We start from the raw sequence: 8162 nt of genomic DNA, 5'->3' as shown, positions 1-8162 counted from the left end.
CATTGAAAATATAAGCAAGAACTAAAATGTCACATCCCGACCTACGGCGGAGCATGTCGGGGCGCGACATAATTTGTATTATGACACCAAGTAAAATACACGTGTCGATATCTAAATTATTCATTCATATATCAAGTTCCAAAAACACAAACATTATTCTCAAATAAAAATAAAAATCCATCTTTATTTGATATGCAACCTAAAGTCCAAAACTACTATTTAACTTCCTTTTTCATCCCAAAAAGCTACATGCGTCATGAGTGAAAATATATATTTTTGTCAACATAAAGTTGAGCAAGTAATCACAGTTTTATGTATATATAATTATAATATTTAAAAAGACAGTTTCGTGCGATAAATACGAATCACTACAACTAGCATAACAATAATAAATAAAAGGGCCATTTCTCTCGTCCCAAACGGGTCGAGTTACTCCAGCAGCGTATGATCATACTAATGAGGATGAGGATGAGATACCAACCACCACAACAAAAATAAACACATAGTCACATTCTCACGTATCAACTAATCGAGCAATTTCAGTTTACGCATATATTGGGATTGTTGTGAAAATCTATAGTAAGTTTATCTTGTGAACGCATAACGCCCCCAAAATATAAACCGGTAAAAAAGGGGATGTGAATTACTTACCATATCGAGTGGATTAATGTGGAGAGATAATGATAATAATTAAGTTAAATGTGTTCGATCTCCTCAGGATACGTCGGCAAGAGTTCCTAGTTGTATATGTGTTAGTCCTATAGACGGATCTTTCGATATGATATCAAAGATCTCAATGTTATCGCGGAATATAACAAGAGATGATTCAAGAAACACGATTTAGAATTCACAAACACACCAACAATGCTTCAAAACATACGTATATTGACGCCAGATGCTTAAACACTTATAAAACTCGTTCCACAATACCTAGTGAACGGCCAGCCAATGTATATATAGACAAACTACAACCTAGCCTAACAATAAGCCCAAGCCCACCGAGATCACATATAGATCTCGGTTTACATAATCACAAAAGACACAAATATTACATGCATAGACTAATTACAAACCAACTAAATATAGACCCAACAATCTCCCCTTGGTTTGTAGCTTCGTCTCTTAGTTGTGCTCCAAAACATTTGCATCAGCTTCTCTATAACCCCCATACCGCAATCTTGTTCTGATAATCGATGCCACCATTACCGTATACTCTTTGGCAACAGCCTCAAATAATGGTTCAGCAATAATCTGAAAATTGCTCAACGTCTTGATATCCCGCTCATGAAACTTCAATAAATCATGCGGGTCGACAAAACGATATTTCCCCTTCCGTAGACGAATAACAACAGTAGCAGTTTCACTATCGTACGTCCAGAACTTCATCTCATCGAGTGATCCTTCTGGAATCGAAGTAGATAGAGGAATATGAGTCGTCTTGTTGGTAGCAGGCCACATCACATTCACCATTGTTTTCCCAGTCTTTGGATCCCGAACACCTTTCTTTAGAAATGACTCAGCAGTAGTCATGTTTGGGAATCCCTGGTCGACTTGTCTCTTCAAAAAGTTCCAGAAGTTGGTGGCTCTCTTATCGGGATTTGGATTATGAAACGGTGCATTGATGAGGTCTCTTAGATCCATCTTCGTCCAAGACCCAAAATCTTTCATCTTGCGATAATACTCAGTGGTTCCAGACTTGTGTTTCACCCACCACATACTCTTATCAATATCAAATCCCCAAGACATGATCTCAAACCTGTCACACCCCAACCTACGGCGGAAATGCCGGGGCGTGCGCTGATTGTCACATCTCACAAGGTTACTATCATGCAATTTTAAAGCGACAATATCTAATTAATTTATTAATTGTCAACGAACATTTAAGTACAACAAAAATAGAGAAAATTACAATACAAAACCAACTATTCTTGTATATGTTTATAATCCTAAAATCATCTCTACGTGAGCTTCAGTTCGATAAGCAATCCAAATCTATAACCTGCAAATGCGTACAAAGTATATATTTGTCAACAACACATGTTGAGTGAGTAGATCACCAGTTTTGACACAAACAAAAATGGTAATATATAATGATATAAATAATAGAATAATCATAAGCAAAACTGTTATCTGTGAGTATAAACAATGAAATCGATAAGCAAGTAATGAGTGTCGGTGAAAACATTGCCAACGCGATCGGGCTCCGGCCACTACGACGGTCGTACGATCATACTATAATGAGATTATGTTGGACCTCTCCGAATGCGATTCAAGTAAGCAAGTAAGAAAATATCAAGTAACAAGTAGTCATTCAATTGATACACCACACAAAGATCACAGTTTGCATTTGAGAAACAATAAGATAAATAATTTGATAAATGGTACGCAAGTGTCCCCAAAACAGTTGAAAACAAGTAAAATAGGGGAGTGATTACTCACCTGATTAGATGAACGGAATAAAAGTGATGATGTGAGAGAGATGAACCCTTCGGGATACACCGACAAGGATTCCTAGTTAAATGTAAGTAATAAGAATTAATTATAAATGATATAATATGATTTAATAAAATTAAGGTTTTGATGTGAATTGAGTTAGGTTTGGGATTGAAATGGTTATTAATCAATCGATGGATTTCTTCAATAATTATTATTGTAAAGATTAATTTATTGTTTGTCATACATTTAAAGGATGATTAATTATTATAAAATACTATTGATTATTCTTGATAAAATATAAAATCTATTTACACAAATAACTTTAAAGGATTACGATATGCTTACAATAATAATATCTACATGAATGTATAAATAAATATAAAAATTAAATAAAATAATCCGATTACTATAAATTGAGATATAAGATTAACGTAAATATGATATAAATACATAATACTTTAAATAAAAAATTATAAAATAAACGTTTTTAAATACGTAATTTTAATAATAATATTTAAACAAATTTGCATTTTAAAACGTTAACGAAATATATATATATATATATATATACACACACATACATACGACAAGTTTGCAAAACATTCCGCGATGAGGAAACGCGAATTAAAAGTGTCGGTTAAATAAAATAGTATTTATTTAATATTATAATGGTTTTTTAAATTTGCTAACCTTTAAAACAAAAATAACAAAAAGAAAGAATCAAAACTGGGCTGGCCAGGGCTCGAACCTGCGTCCCTGGCCGGCTCAGACGATGGACACACAAACAATTGAACCAACTGTGCTGTGATGATTGTTTGTTTAAGTATTAGAAAATTAATTTAACTACAATACACAGGAAAAACCCCAATCCATATGAACCCTAGAATTGAAATCGCAAAATCCATTCAATGTTCGATAAATTAAACTTAGGGTTAATATCCCACTGATTAAGGCGACCTATAAGCATATAACAATTACCCGTTTAAGATGCAAACTAATGGTGGACGGCGCACATAACCCGACGTCCATATAGGGTCTTTAAACACCGTGCAGACGATGACGACAATCTAATTAGATAAGGAGGATCAGTAGGCGCCGTCTAGGGTGTCCTATCTGCGAGGTTAATTGAATTATGGTGGTCGTTTTCGTGTATTATGATGAACGGGTTTCACAGCTAGGTACAATAAGCAATACACGTTATAACAGCTCAGGTTTCCTAATTACAAGTGTCGGTATAACAATTACTCGTATCAATTAACTATTACTACTCATGTCGTATTTCTATCTTTATATAACCCACAACGGACGGGGGTCCAGGGGCAGCGCCCCTGGCAGAGGGGTCTAGGGGCGGCAGCCCCTAGCAGGGTCCTAGGGGCAGAGCCCCTGGCTGGGGTCGAGCTGAGTAGCACATTTTGAATCATTATTTAATTCGCTAACTCAAAAAGTTCAAGGGCTTAATTGTAATTAATTCATTATTTTTCTAAGTCCTGGGACTGTTCTGTCATTTTGTTAAACTTGCAGTTCGATACTCAGTTCTTAACGAATTAACTATCATAACGAACTGGTCCTTGTAACGAATTGGACCTCATTCGTTTGGTCTGGCTAGCGAATTGAAATTCATAGCGAACTGAACCCTTATAACGAACTGAACCTTAAACGAACTGGGGTTCATCTGCCAGTTCCCCCTTAACGAACTACTTAACGAATTGGCATACGAATTGCTTAACGAATTAGTTAGCGAATGAAGCTAGTTCGTTAGTCTTCCATAGCGAATTGGCTTAACGAATCATGGGTTAGTTCGTTAAGCTTCCGTAACGAATTAGGGTTAGGGTTTGTCAGAGAATGTCAGGAACATTCCCTGACATCCTTAAATACCCAGCCGCCTTTCCGACGCCGTCTTTCCGGCGCCGCCGTGCTGGAAAACTGGGCGGTGGCCGGAAAAACGTGTTTCAGCACCGTTTTCACCGTTTTTCGTCTCGTTTGATCCAGATCTGAGCTAGGGTAACCCCTAAGCTCATCTTAGGTTCGGTTTATACCCGATAATACCCGGATCTCGTAACTTAACGGTTTAACGGTGTCGGTTCGTCGTTTCGTGACTAAATCTAACGGTTTAAGCTAATAAAACATCATACTATTATTACCTCGGGTCGGTGCTCGGATTCTTTCTTGGTTTCGGCTAGAGAAAAGGAGATAACTAGAGAGAGATCTTAAGTGTGTGTTTTGTATGGAATATGTGTAAATGAGTGAATTAAATGGGAATTAAGGTTTATATAATTATGGATCATGGGCTTAAGCCCATGGTCTTTCCTTCTTTCTTTCCTAACCCAAATCCATAACCCATATCCATTTACCCAACACTAGCCCAGCTCATATTCTATTTATCTAACCGATAACGACCCACTATAAAATAGACGAACTTTATTTTATTATTATAACCAAAAGTAGGATGTTACAGATGGACACACAAACAATTGAACCAACTTTGTTGTGATGATTGTTTGTTTAAGTATTTGAAAATTAATTTAATACAATACACAGGAAAAACCCCCAATCCATATGAACCCTAGAATTGAAATCGTGAAATCCGTTCAATGTTCGATAAATTAAACTTAGGGTTAATATCCCACTGATTAAGGCGACCTATAAGCATATAACAATTACCCGTTTAAGATGCAAACTGATGGTGGACGGCGCACATAACCCGACGACCATATAGGGTCTTTAAACACCGTGCAGATGATGACGACAATCTAATTAGATAAGGAGGATCAATAGGCACCGTCTTGGGTGTCCTATCTGCGAGGTTAATTGAATTATGGTGGTCGTTTTCGTGTATTATGATGAACGGGTTTCACAGCTAGGTACAATAAGCAATACGCGTTATAACAGCTCAGGTTTCCTAATTACAATTGTCGGTAAGGACGTTTTGGTATGAGAATCAAACACACTAATCAATTCCAAGTATAACGCGATAATTAAGGTCCAAGAAACAAAAAGGGTCACGGATTCGGGTCCTGGGTACGGGTTCCGGGTATGGGTTCCTGGTTAAACCATGTTTGAGTTATAAAATGATATATTTGCATCCAAGTCCTTACAATTTATAAATGAAATCAGTTAATGATAATAGTTTAGTCTAGGGTAATAATCGTAATATCTTGAAAGTTGTATATATATATATAATAAGTAAATAATAAAAAATCATACTATAATTAAATAGCTCAATATTTTATTGATAAAGTTTTCCCGAATATAAAAGTGGGTCGGGTAATCTAAAATAGAAAAACCGAGTTGTTACAAGACCTGTCACCGTACTTCTCAGAAAACCATGTTGTAGATTCAAAATAAACTTATCTGGATGATCATAGGATTCAACATTATGGTTGGAATTCTTCATAATGAGTATCTTCTTTTGAAGTCTTTTTGATTGCTCGGTGGTTCTTGACGGTGCAGATAAATATTGTTCTAGTGGCTCAAATTCATCTATACTTGTGGTTGGACGACCATTGGAACTGCCACCTTGATCAACAATGGGTGTCTTTGATGTCACAACTTCAGTGCTCTTTAATTCATCTCCAAACTTTCGAATAAGTTCCTGTTGGAGGTCCAGGTACATTGCAATAAGACTACCCATATTAGACTGAAGCTCTTTAATCTTAGAGTCTTTGTCTGAGTTGTCGGCTTCAAGTTCTTGTATCCGCACATCTTTCACAGCTGAGTCTTGTTCAAGTTCAAAGACTCGACGATGCAAAGCCTGCACATCCACAGGTTCAGCTTCAAGGGTAATTCCCTTGCCCTTATCCTGCAAAAAAAGCAAACCATAAATTCGTCCACTCTTAAATACAACAATTTAAATATTTAAAATTTTTAAAAATGCGTCGAACAAAAAAAAACACGCACGTTACAGTTGCGAGCTGATACAAATTCGTTGATTACTGAATCAAGGGACAAAAAAAGTGATGAAAAACCCACGCGTAGCGTTTACGAACTAACGTGAATTCAGTTGGAATCGACGTTGTCGAGACTAAATCGTACATAGAAAACCATGTGTTATGGTGGTGAACCGACACGTATTCGGTTGGTATCAGGTTAGGACACCGAAATTAAAGCAATAAGTTAATTCGTCCACACTCAAAGTACCGCAAATTAACATATTTACATAAGAAAGACCATGACGAAAACTAAAAATATAGGCACGTTGTTTCCTTGACCTGACACGGGATCGTCCAGAATCGATGGACTAAAATAACTCACGGGGAAAACAAACTTTGAGTTGCGACCGCGAGCTAACGCGAATTTGGCCTGAATCATTTGACATTATCAACGATATTAAAACCCGTATTTTATGGCAGCGAACCAACACGAATTTGAAAATGTAAACAAATTAAAAGTATATAAGAAGTTTGGTGACCAATCATATGATTGCGACGCCAAACTTCTTAATTATTTTATATAACCACCCTGTGGTCATCAACGTGGGAAATTGACGATGATTTCGGTGGCTACGTACGTATGTGCATACGCATGCTAAATGAGAAACTTCCTAACCTTCTCGTTTGTTCCAAAACATTTTTAATTGTTTCAAGATATCATTTCCGTTTTACTTAAATTATGAAAGTTCTATACAACAATATTTAATAGATTTATAAAACTGAATCGAATTAGCCATCTCTTAAAAATGTCTGGCACATGGGCTTTATTATTATTATTATTATTATTATTATTATTAACGTATTTAATTACCTTAAGAAAAATATCATATTGTTTTAAGAGCCACCTCAATCACTTTTTGCCTCAAAAAGAAAATTTTATTTTCCGTTTCTTTTATAAGAAAATGTTAATTACATTAAAGGCCGCCCTCTCTAATATGGTATAATGAAATGAAGTATGGGTTTTTAAAAGAGATCAATGTTTGATCATCACAGATAATATTTTGGGAGGGTATTGGTGGCTAAATGGTAGAAGCTAGACCAGCATTTTTGTAATCTTCGGTTTGATTCTGAAGTTGTTTGGGTTTACCACCAGTGAACCTTCGGGCGGATAGGTTTTCCCCGAAACTAGAGATAACTTAGAGGCGTTTAAGGGCCCTGTTTTTGTCATTGGATCACCCCATATAATCTACTTAAGCAATTCTCTGTTTATTGATCGTTAAAAAAATTTCGGCATTTGAATATCTTTATATTAGATTTAGTTTTGTGTTTGTAGGCGTTTTCTAATATTACTTATATGGCTTAAATTTCACTATCCGATGTTATTTCATTGTAAAATAATCGTTTTAATTCTTTACGTACAATATAAATTAAAAGTAAGAAAAGCACTAGCAGCTGTCCCCATTATTCATTTCAGCTAGTCTCTCATTCATCATTGTGCACATTGTCAAACGTCGATCCACTTGCTTCTCATTCCCATTGTCATCATTGACCTTAACGGACTTGTTTCTTTTTTCCTTTTCTTTTTTTTAATCTCTTTATTACACTAACTAGGGGTATTCGAAAAAATTCAGAATTCGAATCCATATCCAATAATTCTGAAAATCCAAATCCGAATCCGAATTATCCAAAATTTCATAAATCCGAAAATTTTGAATATCCAAATCTTGATTTGTGTGTAAGATAAGCCTATAAATAAAGAAGACTTGAAGTGGGACATGAAGACATAAAAGGCTAGAAGGGGGACCGGTTCATCTCCATGATGAGTCGTTGCAAAGAGGTAACCTTAAGGTTGGGTCC

This window comes from Bidens hawaiensis, unplaced genomic scaffold (genome assembly GCF_021521415.1).
Source record: "Bidens hawaiensis isolate Kalapana, Puna unplaced genomic scaffold, B.hawaiensis_p1.1 tig00005567_1, whole genome shotgun sequence".
Taxonomy (NCBI): Eukaryota; Viridiplantae; Streptophyta; class Magnoliopsida; order Asterales; family Asteraceae; genus Bidens; species Bidens hawaiensis.
This window is presented reverse-complemented; position numbering follows the sequence as displayed.